Source organism: Athene noctua, chromosome 2 (assembly GCF_965140245.1).
Source record: "Athene noctua chromosome 2, bAthNoc1.hap1.1, whole genome shotgun sequence".
Lineage (NCBI taxonomy): Eukaryota > Metazoa > Chordata > Aves > Strigiformes > Strigidae > Athene > Athene noctua.
The window spans coordinates 26,008,813-26,023,867 of NC_134038.1; positions in this window are offsets into that span (position 1 = coordinate 26,008,813).

Below are 15,055 nucleotides of genomic sequence, written 5' to 3' on the forward strand. Positions count from 1 at the left end.
TGGCTGCCATAGATGCACGGCCATGTGCCCAGCCCACCATGTGCCCCTTTTCCACCCCCTGCCCCAGCACTGTCGCCAGCATTGCCCCACAAGCTGTGTGTGGGGCAGCATGGAGCAGCCCTGTTTCTCCAAGCCCCAGCAATTGCTTGCACATGCAGTGCCCCACCTGCCCAGGCAGACAGCTTTAGGCTGGCTTGGACCTTCAGATCTTTTTCTTTAAGGCTGACTCAGTTGTTTTACAGGACTGCTAAAAGGGGTGAGGGCCACGCTTGCCAGTATTTATTCTCATTTCCTCACTCAGCAGTGCCCGTCTTTACCTCTGCAGACCTCAGATAGCTCCCTGTGTCTCGATTCAGAAAAACTCCAGTTTTCTGTTTTTTCTCAACGTGGTATAAAGAAGCAAAGACTGTGCACATGCAATCTTTCAAATAATGTTTTCAGCTTTCTTCTTACCCTTATTTATTATGTGTTTGGCTCCAGTCATAGCTTGGAGCACCATTATACCAAGCACCATGCAAACACAGAACAGAAAGCCTGCCAGTAACTAGAAGAGTTTGCCGTCTAAATAATGTAAATTGGTGCTGTGATGGTACATAGAAAAAGGTGCTAATTCATGCTGGCATACTCCCAGCTGGAAAAAGAAATGGATAAGCTCTGCTTATCATCTCATAGCCTCAATCACAGCCTCACACACTGTGCTTCCAGCATCTCTGCTCTTTGCAGTGGTGATCCCTTCAGCTCCACCTCAGTCATGTCCCTTGCTGGTGAATAAAATACTTGTTAGTTCATATCTTCTCCAGACAGTCCTGCTTGAGCAACATAAAATTGTAACAGTGATTTTCTAGCACAGAGAAAACCTATGCTCACTGGAGGGATGATTTGGGTTTGGCCTCGGTCTTCAGTATTTGGTCTTATTAATGGAATTCAAGTGGAAATAATAAACTTGCTTTATTTGGAGTGTGAGAGATGTGTCTTGCAAGACAGTAATTGTGGCAGAGTTTAGCATTTGGTAAGCTAAAGTAAACAACAGGCTGTCTAGATGGATAAGATGTCCAAGTACTTTCCTAGCGCAGGGTCTGAGATGCTGGCTCTGCTTGCTTTTTTTGCACTGGCCGGTATAAAACAATCTGCATACCATAATCTGACAGGAAAGGTCAGCCCAAAGGTCACATGTTTTAAGGGTGCTACTTCAAAGACATTTATCTCCTTTACAACACCATTAAGTCCCTGGTAATGGTCTATTGTCTTTCATCATCTCAACCTCTTCACCTGCATGTTTATGTTCGGCCAAGCCTCCTGTTGCGGGGCTTGGGTAAGCAGGTGCTCAGTGGCTCCTGCTTGACGGAGCACACTCCGTGTTATTTGAGAAAGCGGCAGGCTGTTACGAGACTATCAAACTGTAACCACAGCCATCGTCTTCCCCCTTCCTGCAGAAACCAGTAGTTAAACCCTACACTTTTCAGCTGTTGTTTCTGATCTAGCCCTTTTTGCCTTTTTCAATTGCACTGTTCAGGCTAGAGTCTCCACCAAGGTGGCTCCTCCATGATGACCTGTCCCTGCTGTTTCCCCATCACGCCTCTCACGCTGCTGCTGCTGGAGGCTGAGTTTGCTTGTCATACTGAGGGAGTGTAATGGCTCCTCTTCTCTTGATCCTCTTTTTTACAGTGTAAAATGGAAGCTGACCCCATCACTGTTATTAGTCTATAACCCCTAAAGCAAGATCTCATCTCCTTGCTGCAGTAAATCAGATACTGTTCCACTGACTTCAGCACGTATCACTACAGCAAACTCCATCCACTGAATATCCAAACCAAGCTCTTTCCTAAAGACCTTGGTGATGGCCCCCACGGTTGTTGTCACCCAAATAAATATCCCCTTCCCATCGGTACCTCCTTGTGATTGCTAGAATACCTGAGGCACAAAGTCAGAGACCAATGTGGAAAGTTCCCCTGGACTGAAAAATTAAAATACTACTTTCTTCTGCTTTATTCTTTGCTAAGGTGCACTATTCTTACATGCACATAGCCTGGTCATGCCCAAAGGGCAAGGTTTCATTGCTTTACATCCACATCATCCTCATAATATTTGCAGCTTTGGTAAGAGAAGACTTGTCTCTCCACATTTGCCATTGCTGCACTGAGATGCTGTGACAGAGAGGATCTTTTTCATTCTCAGCTCATTTTGCCTTCTAATTGGTAGCAACTCTCCCCCTGTCAAGAAAGGGGAGGTGGGCTTGGTGAGTGGCGTGAAGAGGTAGTGACCATGTAGGGCACATTGTGCATGGGGCTGTGCTTCTGGATGAGGAGGACGGCTGAGCCCCCAGGTGGGAAGGAGAAACTAGTGCCCCAGGCCTTGGCTGAAGACTGATGGGTGCAAGCACAAGGAGTCACCCAAGAGCACTTGCACAACATGGCCAGATGCCTGCTTCATGCAGAGACTAGGACCCTTCCCACAGTCGCAAGGCATTATCAGCTACTATCAGTGATTCTTATTATTATCATTATTATTTCTAAATATCATACAGTTGATCACAAGTTTATTTTTTCTAGGAAGGGTTGGTAAGTGTGATTTCCACTGAAAGGTTTCCCACATAAGTTCACCTTCCACACACAACTTAATTGAACCTAGATGTTTGGTCTGAAATTCACATGCCATGTTGAATTAGCTAGGAAAATATTCAGATTAAGTGATCTGGACTTTTCTATCAATAAGAGAGTAAGAAAGAAAATGAGCAGCCTTCGCTTGTGTTAAAACCAAGAGAAGCTTTATAGCTCTCTCCTGGATGAATTCTAACACTGTTGTGTTTGGCCCCTGTGTCTGAAAATTACTTAAGGGCTCAGAATATGCCTTTTCCTGCTCCAATGAAAAGGTAGTCAAATTTGATGAAGCTGTGAGTTCCTGAAAAAGTTTGGTTTGCCACATCTCAGTAGGATTTGCTTAAAGTTTGGCAGCTCTCATCCCAAATATTCTGCCTGCCCTGGGCACAACTCAGCTGGAGCAGGGAGGGAAGGAGTAGGGCTTTTCCTGAAATTGCTTCTTCAGGTCGTGGTGCTTGCTGTTACCTCAGGCATGGCATGGAGAGCAGAGATCATCTCTCTCATGCTCCCAGTGCCTCCTGGTTAATGCCTCAGTGGGTGCAGGAGGGAGTGCAAAACAGGCAGCAAGGAATGTAAAGGTGTTGGAGAGTGGGAAAGAGCTGCACAGAGTTTGTTCTGGTGGATGGTTGGGAAGCAGGGGCTGAAGCAGACTCAGACTGAGGAGACAGAAAGGATGATGATGGTGAAGTGTCTCCTACACACTAGAGCACCTATTTTCTTTAGATCTTTGGCTTTTGCCTTTGCATGCTGTCATGGTTTAACTCCAGCTGGAGATTAAGAACTACACAGTCACTTGCTCCACTGGTGGGATGGAGAAGAGAATTGTAAGAATGAAAGTGAGAAAACTCATGAGTTGAGATAAAGACAGTTTAATAAGTAAAGCAAAAGACACACACACAAGCAAAGCAAAACAAGGAATTCATTTACTACTTCCCATCAGCAGACAGGTGCTCAGTCATCTTCAGGAAAGCAGGGTTTGATCATGCGTAACTGTTACGTGGGAAGTGTCCTGGTTCAGCTAGGATAGGGTTAAGTTTCCCCAGCACGGGGAAGGGATCTCCAGCCGGGTTATTCATACCATGCTGACATCAGGTCCGGCGCAGCAGCGCGGGAAGCTTTCCTTTGTGGCTTTGGTCGCGGGAAGCATGTGCGGCGGGCTGGCTGTGTTCACTGCGGTATTTCTCTGTATATCTTTTGTCTTGTATGCTGTTATTACTGTTTATTGTTGTTATTATTGCTATTGTTGTTGCTCAGATTGTTTATTACACTGTTGTATTAAATTTCTCCTTATTTTAACCTGGGGTTTGTGCCCTACTCAATCTGAGGGTGGGGGAGGGACAACGGCAACGTGGTCTCCTGTCCCGGCAGGGCCTAAACTATCACAGGAAGACAAATGTCCTTCCCCCAGCTTTTATTGATGAGCATGATGTCATATGGTGTGGGATGTCCCCTTGGTCAGTTGGGGTCAGCTGTCCCAGCTGTGTCCCCTCCCAAATTCTTGTGCACCTTTAGCTTCCTCACTGGTGGAGTGATGAGAGAAGCAAAAAAGGCCTTGGTTCTTTGTAAGCGCTGCTCAGCAATAATGAAAACATCCCTGTATTATCAACACTGTTTTCAGCACAAATCCAAAACATAGGCCCACCATACTAGCTACTATGAAGAAAATTAACTCTATCTCAGTGAAAACCAGCACACCTGCCCTCCTGCTGGCAAGTGAAACTTTGGCAAAAGCTGATGAAAAGCCAGAATTCCCAGCCTGCAGGGAAGACCAGTGATAGGATTTTTTTTTTTTTTTTTTTTGTTCTAAACTGGCATGAATATCTGAAATACTGAAATTCTTGTGCTGGGAAATTTTATTTGCACAGTGGTGTCCTTAATTCTAGCATTTCCTAACCTTCAACTCATTGGCTTTGCAGCATTATGTTCTTTTCATGTATAATTAGTGTATAATTTTATACAATATATGAAACAATATGTGTTAAGAAGATGATGTGTGATAAACACACTCATGCATTTGTCTATATCTCTATATATTCATAGCCATAGAATTTTAGTTTCTATCTATCCTACAAGTGAGGAAATATATTATTTCAATAGGAACTCTGTTATTCCCTGGAAATTTTTATGTCTAAACTGTTTGGGGTTTAATTACCATAAATGATAGATATTTGTTTATCTAAACTCTACACAAGTAGATCTGTATATATGTATGAATATGCAGTCACTGGAAGTTTGAAAGGAAATTTATAATTCTGATATCTCTTTTGCTGGAACTGTAATTTGACCAGCCATAGACTGAGGTATTTATTTATTAATTGCTTTATCAGGCCCAGATTTCAGAATCGGATTTTCCTGTGTAGACTTTTGTGGACACACACTCCTATTTGCAGGCTGAGGCTGCAAGTAACAGCCTGGTTTTCATCTTTTTAAGGCAGCTTGCTTTTTAGCAAGAACAACACAGAAATGTTTGCAGTTGATAGCTGGGAACCATGCTCTTTCTCCTCCTTGTGCTGGTGGCTTCACTATAAAGCTGAGGATGCCCAGGTTCTCAGCTGGTAGAAGGTGGAAAAAAGCCAAGAAATTCAAAGGAGTCACGCTGAACTTCACCAGCCAGGAACTTGCCACGTAATTTTTATTTCAGGCAGAAGAGGGAGAGTAAACATTTCCACGGGCCTGGAAAGAAGAACTCCTTTCTACGTGCTTATTACATGCTCCAAGTAGACATTTTTAGAAATTAGTCACTAATCACTTCAAAAGTGAAAAACTAGCTGATTCTGCAGCTCTGTGCCAGCACACTCACCAAATTAGTAAACTCATTACATGGAGTGAGAATTCTGCACTAGCTCTACAAAAGGTGGTAAAAATTGTTTAATGGGATTTTTCCCAGAAATTACGAAGTTCCTGCTTGTTTTGCTTAATTTGGCTTCTCATCCAGCCCTGCCTTCTGCTCCAATCTGTGTTTCTCCCATCCAGCTAACAAAGCTGATTATAAAGACTGATTTGTTCAGTGTAAGGCAGGCATGATGAGAATCAAAATGTGTCAATCTTCTTTTACAAAACCAAACCCCAAACTGACCCATTATCAGAGGCCCTGGCTGCAGGGAGTTGGGGTCATTTGCCAGGTGCCTGCCACACAAACGTCTACTACTGTGTCACTTGTGGAGCAACCCAGTGCAAGCTTCATGCTGGACCAAGTCTTCCCCTTCCATGGTTACCAACCCCTCTAAAAATGGTTTTCAGACTCTGTGAACTAATACTGCGCTATGAGGAAATAGGGAGAAGTCTGCTGTATACATACTGACAGTGCTCACTGCAAATATCCAGGTTGGAATAACAATAATGCAGTGTTTCTGGAATTGTTCTTCACAATGGGATCTGAAATAGCTTATTACTGAATAATTTGAATTTACCTTTGATGATGTGTTTTATCTTTGGCAGGTTTTTTTCACCAGCAAGACAAAATCTACCAATAGAGTTTTACCATGCCTGCTACTTGCTTCCCAGATTTCATATGACCAGCTACAGTGGAGGTAGACTATCTATTTAAGAGAACACCCCATTTTTTTGTTATGGTGTGTATACAGACAGTATTTTACAGACCTTCCTTCTTTTTCAAGGATGATCATCTTTGGGGAACACCGGACAGTGAACTATGTATATGGATGTAGAACACAAAGTGTATAGTTTTTTAAAGGCTTTCCCTGCTTGCACCATAGGTAATTTCTAACATGTCTAAATGACCATCTTGTTTGATTTCAATGAGGTATCGAGAGGGCTGTGTTATGTATTAACAGACTGAAAATCAGGCCCAGGTTTCATGCTAAGCCTGTGACATGGGCTCAGATTTCCTTGGAGAGGAGTGGAAAGGAGGAAATAGATGGAGGGTTTTTGCTTCACTGGTGCAATACAGATATGTCCTCCCTTACCCATGCACTGCCTTGGTTTCCCTTTGGTTGACACCAGAGGTATGGGGAAGACTCATCTCTGCTGCTGCTGCATCTCTCACCTGAGTCCTGTACCCCATTTTTGGGTCACCTAGCATCTCCATCTGCCTTCCAGGGAGTTTGGAGCAGGGCTGACCATGACCCTATACAGTGGTGTGTGACATGTATAATAGTTTTAAATACTCTGAGAGTCAGCTGCCAGAAACAGTGGTTAACTGATAACAGAAGTGCCTGAACATGAGGGTAGGTGAAAATATGCCTGGTTTTAGATTATTTCAGTTCTTTTAATAAAAGATGTTTTCCTCTCCCTACATGATTATACTTCAGATAAGAAATCTGTGCCCAAACCTGTGTCTATATGATGTGAAAATATACTACCCTGCTATGCCATATAGTATCAGATATAAACCTCTTCCTAGCTCTAGTGCACTGAATTCATGTTTTGAGAAGTCACTAATCCTGGCATTTCAGAAGCCTACATAGGCAGAGATATTTAAGATGCCTTTTGTTCTGGTGAGACCCAGGGGGCTGGTGCTGGGCACCCTGGAGGTCCCCAATCAGCAATTATTTCTGTCCCAGGCCCCCAAGCATGGACCACACTGGGAGCTCCAACACATGGAAAAGGAGAGGGAAGATACTGAAAAATTAATAACAAGGTTTTCATATTCTGTGTTTGGCTGGTGTGTAGGACATTACATCAGGGAGAGAGAGCTGGAAATGTGTGTTGCCTGTGGTGGGGAAGGCAAAGGTGGAAAGAAAGAGGACAGTCCATCACATGGACTCATAATCATCTAGCTCTGTCTCCTGAAAATGCAGTGGAAATATTTTACAGGACACAAGGTAGGGATGGGCCACTTGGGTCTTTGGACAGAAGACCTCTTTGAATGGAGCTCGTTTTTAGAGAAAGGTGTGATATATTTGAAAGAAGTGAGTAAAATGTAATGAGATGCCTTGATGCTTGCTGGGTTCGTAAGCAAGCAAAACCTATGGTTCCTGTTGGACAACTCTCCCAGTACTGAGAATAGATGTTCATCCTTAAACTGAGAGACCTACATTCACAAAGAGCTTTAGACATCCCAGGAAATCATTGGGAATTAGATCCCCAGATGCCTCTGAGAATTTGGTATAATTAGTTCCAGGAAAACACTGCCCAGGCTGTTTTTCTCTGCTACATACGGAACTGAAACACAAGCAGAGATATTCTACAACAACTGTAGAAATCACACACTTTTTGATTTGGGTCAGTAAGCATTTCTTTCTAGTTTTGCTTAGGTTAGAAGAGATCAGAGACAGAGCAGAAATCTATGGGGCTGAGTGATGGTGAACACTTTTCAACTTGCTGAAAACACTGGGAATGGAGCAAGTACAGACACAAGTCACAAATCAATGGGTGACACAAGCCAAAAGTAGTTTTTAAAGGAAGGCAAACAGGCCTGGTTCTTAATGAGGCCACAGATGTTACTTGAGATTTTGCTCCAGTGACTATCAAGACCGCACTAACATTACACACAGATGTTACACCAAATGATCTTGGGAAGTGGGGGCGTGATGTCATTGGGGGGTTTCAAATCTGGAACACATAATCAACTTATCTTTGTTCTGAGAGCTCTCATTATAGCCCCCCGGGCTCATTCAGATGTCTATTTGCATAGGAAGTGCCCTGAGGAGAGATCCTGTTCCAGGACACAGATAGCTATGGTGACAGTCCAACATACCTGTTGTTTAAGTTTCTCCTTATGAGTGGCTATAACATATTTTGGAGAAGAATTATGGTTGGGTGAAAAGAGGATGAACGGTCTAACTCCCCATCCTGTTCAGAAAATATATTGTTTCCAGAGGAAACCTTGAGAGTGTGTAGAGTCGAAGCTCTCCAGGGCAGGATGATCATCTAGATATTTGCTGAGTAAATTACCTAGCAGAACTGTGTTGTAATAATAAAAATGGATATTGGTAATGAGTAGTAGAATGATGTTTTAAAGGACTTTTCCTTTAATTAATATGGTAACATTTTACATTGGCAATGATTGTTTATTTCTCTGTTCATAGCCCTTTGTTGCTGACTTGAACCCCGTATTTTGTCTAGCTGAAAAACCTCTGTAAGTGCTTCTTAAAATAGAAATTGGCTCAGATACTCATCACATTTCTGCTTTTGCTAGATGAATTTGAAAGGAATAGAAAACTGACAGCCATTTCTATTATTGGATGTTTCTTCTGAAAATAAAACTCAAGCTCAATACCCCAATCCTAAAAATAAGTTGCTGTGCTGAAGCCAACATGACTACTGTCTTACTTGATTCCCACTGAGCACATATTTAAGTGCCTTTCTGAGTCAGCACATAATAAACAGGCCTTGCAAGGAGCAGGGAGAATGGTGATAGCTCTAACAGCTTCTCTTCATCTTTTAAACAAAGTATGTGGAACTAGTGGTGCAATACCAGACATTTAAAAATCTCACATTTCACCTATAGGGATATATTCCTATAGAGTCAAAGGATGAGTTAGGGCTTTATAAACATGAATAGACTTCAATTCATTCCTTTTCCTTGTGTGTAGAAGCAAAATAAACCAAAGCTGATTTGATCTCTTAGCAGCTTCAAGGGCAATAAAGGTTATGTATGCCACAAACCCAGTCTGGGCAGCACACAAATGAAAGGGCTTGCTGTATGGTGCGGCAAAGCGTTTCAGCTGGTCTTTGTTGCTTCTTCCAAGAGCAGAGGTGTTGTGTTGGGCCATCATGACTAGATATGAAGGATAAGATGCAGTTTACCTTTCCTTATCAGAAGGGTCTTAACAGTACTGCTCAGGAAAGACCCTATCCAGATCAAGATCTGCAAAATTTGACTGAGTATGAGAGAGCAGTGCTTTATCTCCGCAGAGAGCGACTCTTCAGGCTGACTGCACTGAACAGTGCTCTCCCAGGCAGTACTAACTTAAATCTCTGGGTCTTTAACCTCATAAAAACAAGGGCTTATAAACAGCTGGAGCTGCACAGAGGGATGCAGTTGGGCAGCCTCTGCTCCCTGAGATGCTGAGGGCTGCCCTGCCCCAGCATCCCCAGCTACCTTCCACCCAGGCAAAGGTGAACTGTGCATCCCTGAGATCACCCTCACACCCTGTCCTCACTTTCGTCCCTCTTCCATGGGCATAAAAATATTGTCTGGCTCACCTTGGATCCACATCTCCTCCAAGCGATGCTTGTCACCACTACAGGTGGAGGTATCCCATGTGGCATGGACATCTGCAGGGAAACCTGTGGTGGTGGGGCAAGCAACAGGGACCGTATCTGGCAAGCCTGGTGACCTGGCAAAACACAGTGCTGCCCTAGACCCTGGTGATGGGAGAGGCAGTGCTCTGGCAGACAGCAGCAGGCTCACCTGCCTTTCAGCAGTGGACCCATGAACCTTATTCTCTCACCTAACAGTCTGGTAGTTGTCTTTCCCCTTTGAGCAGATATGGGGCTAAGTGCCCAGGATGATGTGGTATGAATCTGGGTCTTGGGACAAGCAGTGCAACCCATGGTGATGGCTTTTCCCCCTTTGCACTCATCCTTGCCTGTCCTCAGGATAATCTGACTAAAGATCAAGACAAGTGAGTCTTTGGCATGGGGAGAGTCTGTGATGCTGCAAGTGTTGGCACATGTCCCCAGCGTTGGCAGCTGGTCCTTGCAGGAGACCCTGGCAGAGCTGATATCAACTCTTGGGTGTCTTTGTCTTTTACCTTCTACCCAGATAGGAGGGTATTGCTATGGCTGAGGAGATCTGAGGAAGGAAACCGTGGTGATACATCCCAAACCAAAACTCACAGCTCTGGACTGGAATATTCCTGAAGCTGCTTTTGGGACTGGGATTTCATAAGAATCACAGAGTTCCTGCTTTGAACCCCTCTTGTCCCCATCACCCAGTGACAACTGGTACCAAAGAGAACCTGTAAGAACATCTCCAGTGGAATTACTCCTAGTTTACACTGAGGTAAGGCTGGGTGATTTTTCTGCACAAGAATTACCACTGCATTGCATGAAATCTGACATCCTAACATAGTTCCTAAATTGAATCCTAACAGAGTTCAGAAGGCGTCCAAGTTAGAAATGTTGAGAGCAAATATAATTTGGAAACTATTCCCTGCTAGAATCCTCTGCAGATGATTTCAGTCAAGAAGATCACTCTCATGAAGTAGCTGTGTGGGCAAAAATAATGTAACAAATGGTCCGGGCACTGTGGTTTTGCTTTCTTACTAAAATGTTCCCCCACACTGCAAATACAAAGGGAAGGAGGAAGGAAAGTATCTGGCTATTTAAATGAAAAATTACTTTTCTCTGCAATCACCTTCTGTCAATAAAATGCTTATTTTCTGACATGTCAATTAGGTGATTCAAAAGCCAGATGACCACTGCCTTCCATTTAGTACTGCTCAGCTGGGTTAAATGTCTTAAGTGTTTACCCTTTATGACCAGTGGCATGTATCTGTTCTTAGTCAAACTGTGCTATGTGTGACATGTTTGCCTGTAGGTTTTTCTCTTGAGGTAAAGTTAACCATTATTATCAGATTCTAAGAAAAATGGTAGATTAGGACAGTGGTTTCACTGACAGAAATGGGTACAGCTTGTTTTACAGTAATGTGTGCGAGAAATATGAAACAGATGAGAAGAATTCACATAGAAATAACCAGCCTGTAATTTAATGTGCTGTCATTAAATAGGATCATGTATCCATGCTTGGTACTTCAAAAGAAACCTCTGCTGTGTAAGACCAGTTATTATTGAGGAACATTTTGTCCGGTATCTCAAACCAATTTTAGAAGATCTGATTACACACACACACAAGCATGTGGCAATGAAACTACTTTCTTAAGAATCCTGGGACTTGATTTTGTTCACACGAAACTTAAAGGTTTAAGGAGGAATTTTGAATGAGGAAAAAGCACATAAGTTCTGGCTCCTGGTGAAGTCCTAGGAGGAAGGATGGTGATAATATCGATATAACCTTTTACTGAGGCTGTTTATGAACACATAATACTGTCTGCTTGTGTAAAAGAATGGAGCAGGCTGTGGGGTGAGAAGGATTCACATAACAACTCTAATTTAACTAATTTAAGATGTATTAAATCTTCAGAAAGTTGCCTGCTGTCCTCCAACAGAGAATGCAGTCCAAGATTTTTGGTGGGAAAAGCTAAAATGCTTCCTTTCTGACTTCTGACCATAACTGAAATTGAAACACTCATTTGGAAGAAATAAATAAATAAGCTGAGACAATGGAAGTCACTTTCCCAGACAAAAATAATCACAGGGAGCCCTTTGTGAGTATTAGCAGGTCAGCAGGCCTCACTTTGCAGGCCCAGACAAGCCAGCAGGAGACAACCATATTGGTGAAACATTCCTCGAGATGGACCCTGCAGGGCAGCGCTGTGTTCAGACCTGGGGTGGGGACTTATATACACACCCACCCTCTGGTGAGCAACACAAATCAGTGAGTAATTATCAGTTTGATATGAACAGTGCCCCTAAGAAGCAAAAAATGTTTAGTATTCGGACCTTCAGTCTTGCTCCCCACAGGGTAACAGTCCCTGACACTGCCATCATGCCCCAAGGCCCAGAGGAGAACCTGAGAGATGAGTGTTGTTGTCATGGTGCTTGAACACACTGCTGACTCTCAGGGGATCAGCTGAGGACAGTGCTGTGCTATCTGAGCAGCTTACACTTCATCCAACATCCCAGGGAAATGTGAGAGTGCCTTGTTCATAGGGCTGCAGGATAACTAAGGCTGGAAGGGGTCTCAGGAAGTCCCTAGACCAAATTTTGCTCAAAGTAGGGTCAACTCTGAGGTCAGACCAGGTTGCTCAGGACTTTATCCAGTCTGAGGCAACTGAAAGCCTCCAGGAATGGAAACTGCACAGTTCTTACTCTGACTTTCTATTCTCACCCCAAGTCTAATAAGGCTATGCTGAATGGCACACAGATGGTTGTAGCAGTCCAGAAGAGACCTTCAGAGCTGTAGGGATGTGATAGGACTCTGTAGGTGCACCTGCACCCTGATGTCCCCAGTGATCTTGTCCTTTCATTACTCCAGGTGATCATGCACTGTGTCAAGCCATGGTTCACCTTTGCACTGTGTGTCCTGTGTCCCTTTCTGCAGAAACCAAGGCAGCTCGTGCGCCTGGGTCTCATCTGAGCACTTCCAGCCACAGCAGTTGAGAAACTCTGTGAGGTTCATCAGTTCCAAGGAAGAAGTCTGAGTCTTTATGCACAGCTGGTTCTGGGTAGCTGGAGCACAGAGATTTGCAGGCAGCCTCTCCTTCCTTCAGACATTTCTGCAGTCTAATCATATTTCACAGAATCACAAAATAGCTGAGGTTGAAAGGGACCTTGGTAGATTATTTAGTCCAACTCTGTGCTCAGAGCAGAGTCAGCAGGCTGCTCAGGGTTGTGTCTACCTTGTTTTCGAATATCTCTGAGGATAGGGACTCCATAAACTCTGTGGGCAACCTGTGCTTGTGTTCAACCACCCTCATGGTAAATAAGGTCTTGTCTTATGTTTAAATGGAATTTTCCATATTCCAGTTCATGCCCATTGCATATTATGATATTACCATTATACCATATCACACACTGAACTTCAATGTACGACGACACCCTTGCATATGCTGTTGTCAGAATAATATTTGTCTGTCTGAGCAGCTTATATTTTATACCAAAAAGCATTTAATAGTACACAATTTCAGAGGAAGAAAATATATTTATTCAACAACTATCCTAGTAGCTTAAACAAAGTAGAAAAAAAAATAGTTTGGAGTTTTTACATTAACTTATGATCCCCAATACAGATTTCTACACAATTTTAGCAGTTTTATGCAGCGACATAAACTATGATTCTTAATCTAGTTTGTGAAGCTGTCTAATTATTTTATACTGTCATGAGGAACAATACAGTTGGATATTACTGCTGAAATTAGCTTTTGGCATTTTCCTGAAATGAGGAGACTAAAAATACAAGTGATAATCAACAGCTTTTTTCTATATTCTGCATTATCATGTTCTGTGCTGTATTCTTAGGCTTTGTGTCTCAAAATAGATATCAGGAAGCATTTATAGAGAAGATACAAATGGACTCCCCCACAATCTAAGTACTCCTTGTCAGAAATCAGTATCTCTTCAGTACAGAAAGACTATTCACAGTATAGGGCTTGTTCCAAATTATGCATTACTCTGCCAAATGAGAAAACCTAAGCAATATAGAAAAGCTCTGTTGTGTCCTGTCACTTTGATGAGATTCCCCCTGAGCCTTCTCCAGGGTAAACAGTCCCAACTCTCTCAGCCTCTCATTGTATGACAAATGAGACAGTTCCTTAAACACCTTAGTGAACTCTCTTCCCTATGTCCATGTCTCTCTTGTACTGCACAGCCCAGACGTGGGCACACCACCTAGATGTGTCTCACAAGCACTGAGCAAAAGAGAATGATCAGCTTCCTCAACCTGCTGCCAAAATGCTTCTCAATGCCACACAGGAGACTGTTGGCCTTTTTTTGACACAAGGGTGCACTGCAGGTTCATGGCCAACTTGGTGTCCACCCAGACAATCAGGGCCTTGTCTGTAAAACTGCTTTCCAGTGGGTCGACATCCACTGTGTCCTGGTGCATGAGGGTTATTCCTCCCCAAGTGCAGGACTTTACATTTCTCCTTCTTGAGCTTGATGAGATGCCTGTTGGTCCAATTTCTCTGGCCTGTCCAGATCCCTCTGGATGTCAGCACAACCCTCTGGTTTATCAGCCACTCCTCCCAGTTTTGTATCATCTGAAAATTTTCTGTGGCTGCACTATGCCCCATCACCCAGGTCATTAATGAAAATATTTAACAGCGCAGGACCCAGTAGCCATCCTGAGGTATGCCACTAGTGAAAGGCCTCCAGCTGGACTTCACGCTGCTAACCACAACACTTTGAGCTCAACAGTTCAGCCAGTTTTCAATCACCATCATTTATCTAGCTCATACTTCATCCCTTTGTATATAAGGATGTTACAGGAGACAGTGTTGACAAAAAACTGTTGCTCTCCTCTCATCCACTGAGCCAGTCATCTTATTGTAAAAGGCTATTGAGTCAGTCAGTCAGGATTTCCCCTTTGTAAATCTATACTGAAGATTTCAGATCACCTTCCTGTCCTTCATATGTTTGGACATGATTGCCACTGACTGAGGTGAGCATGACCAGCCTGTGGTTCCCTGGATCCTTCTTCAGTATAGGAGTCACATTTCGTGTCTTCCACTCTGCAGGAACCTCCCCTGTATGCCATGGCCTTTCAAAGGTAATCGAGAAAAACCTAACAAAGACATCAGCCAGCTCTCTCACCAGTCACAGATGCATCCCATCAGGTCTCATGAACCTATGTTCAGTTTCTTAGTGTTCACCGATGGTAAGTCTTCCTTGCTCCAGACTTTTCCACTGGTCTCAGGAACCTGAGATTCCTGAAGAGTGGTCTTACCTGTAAAGACTAAGGTGAAAAAAGCGTTGAGCACCCCAGTTTT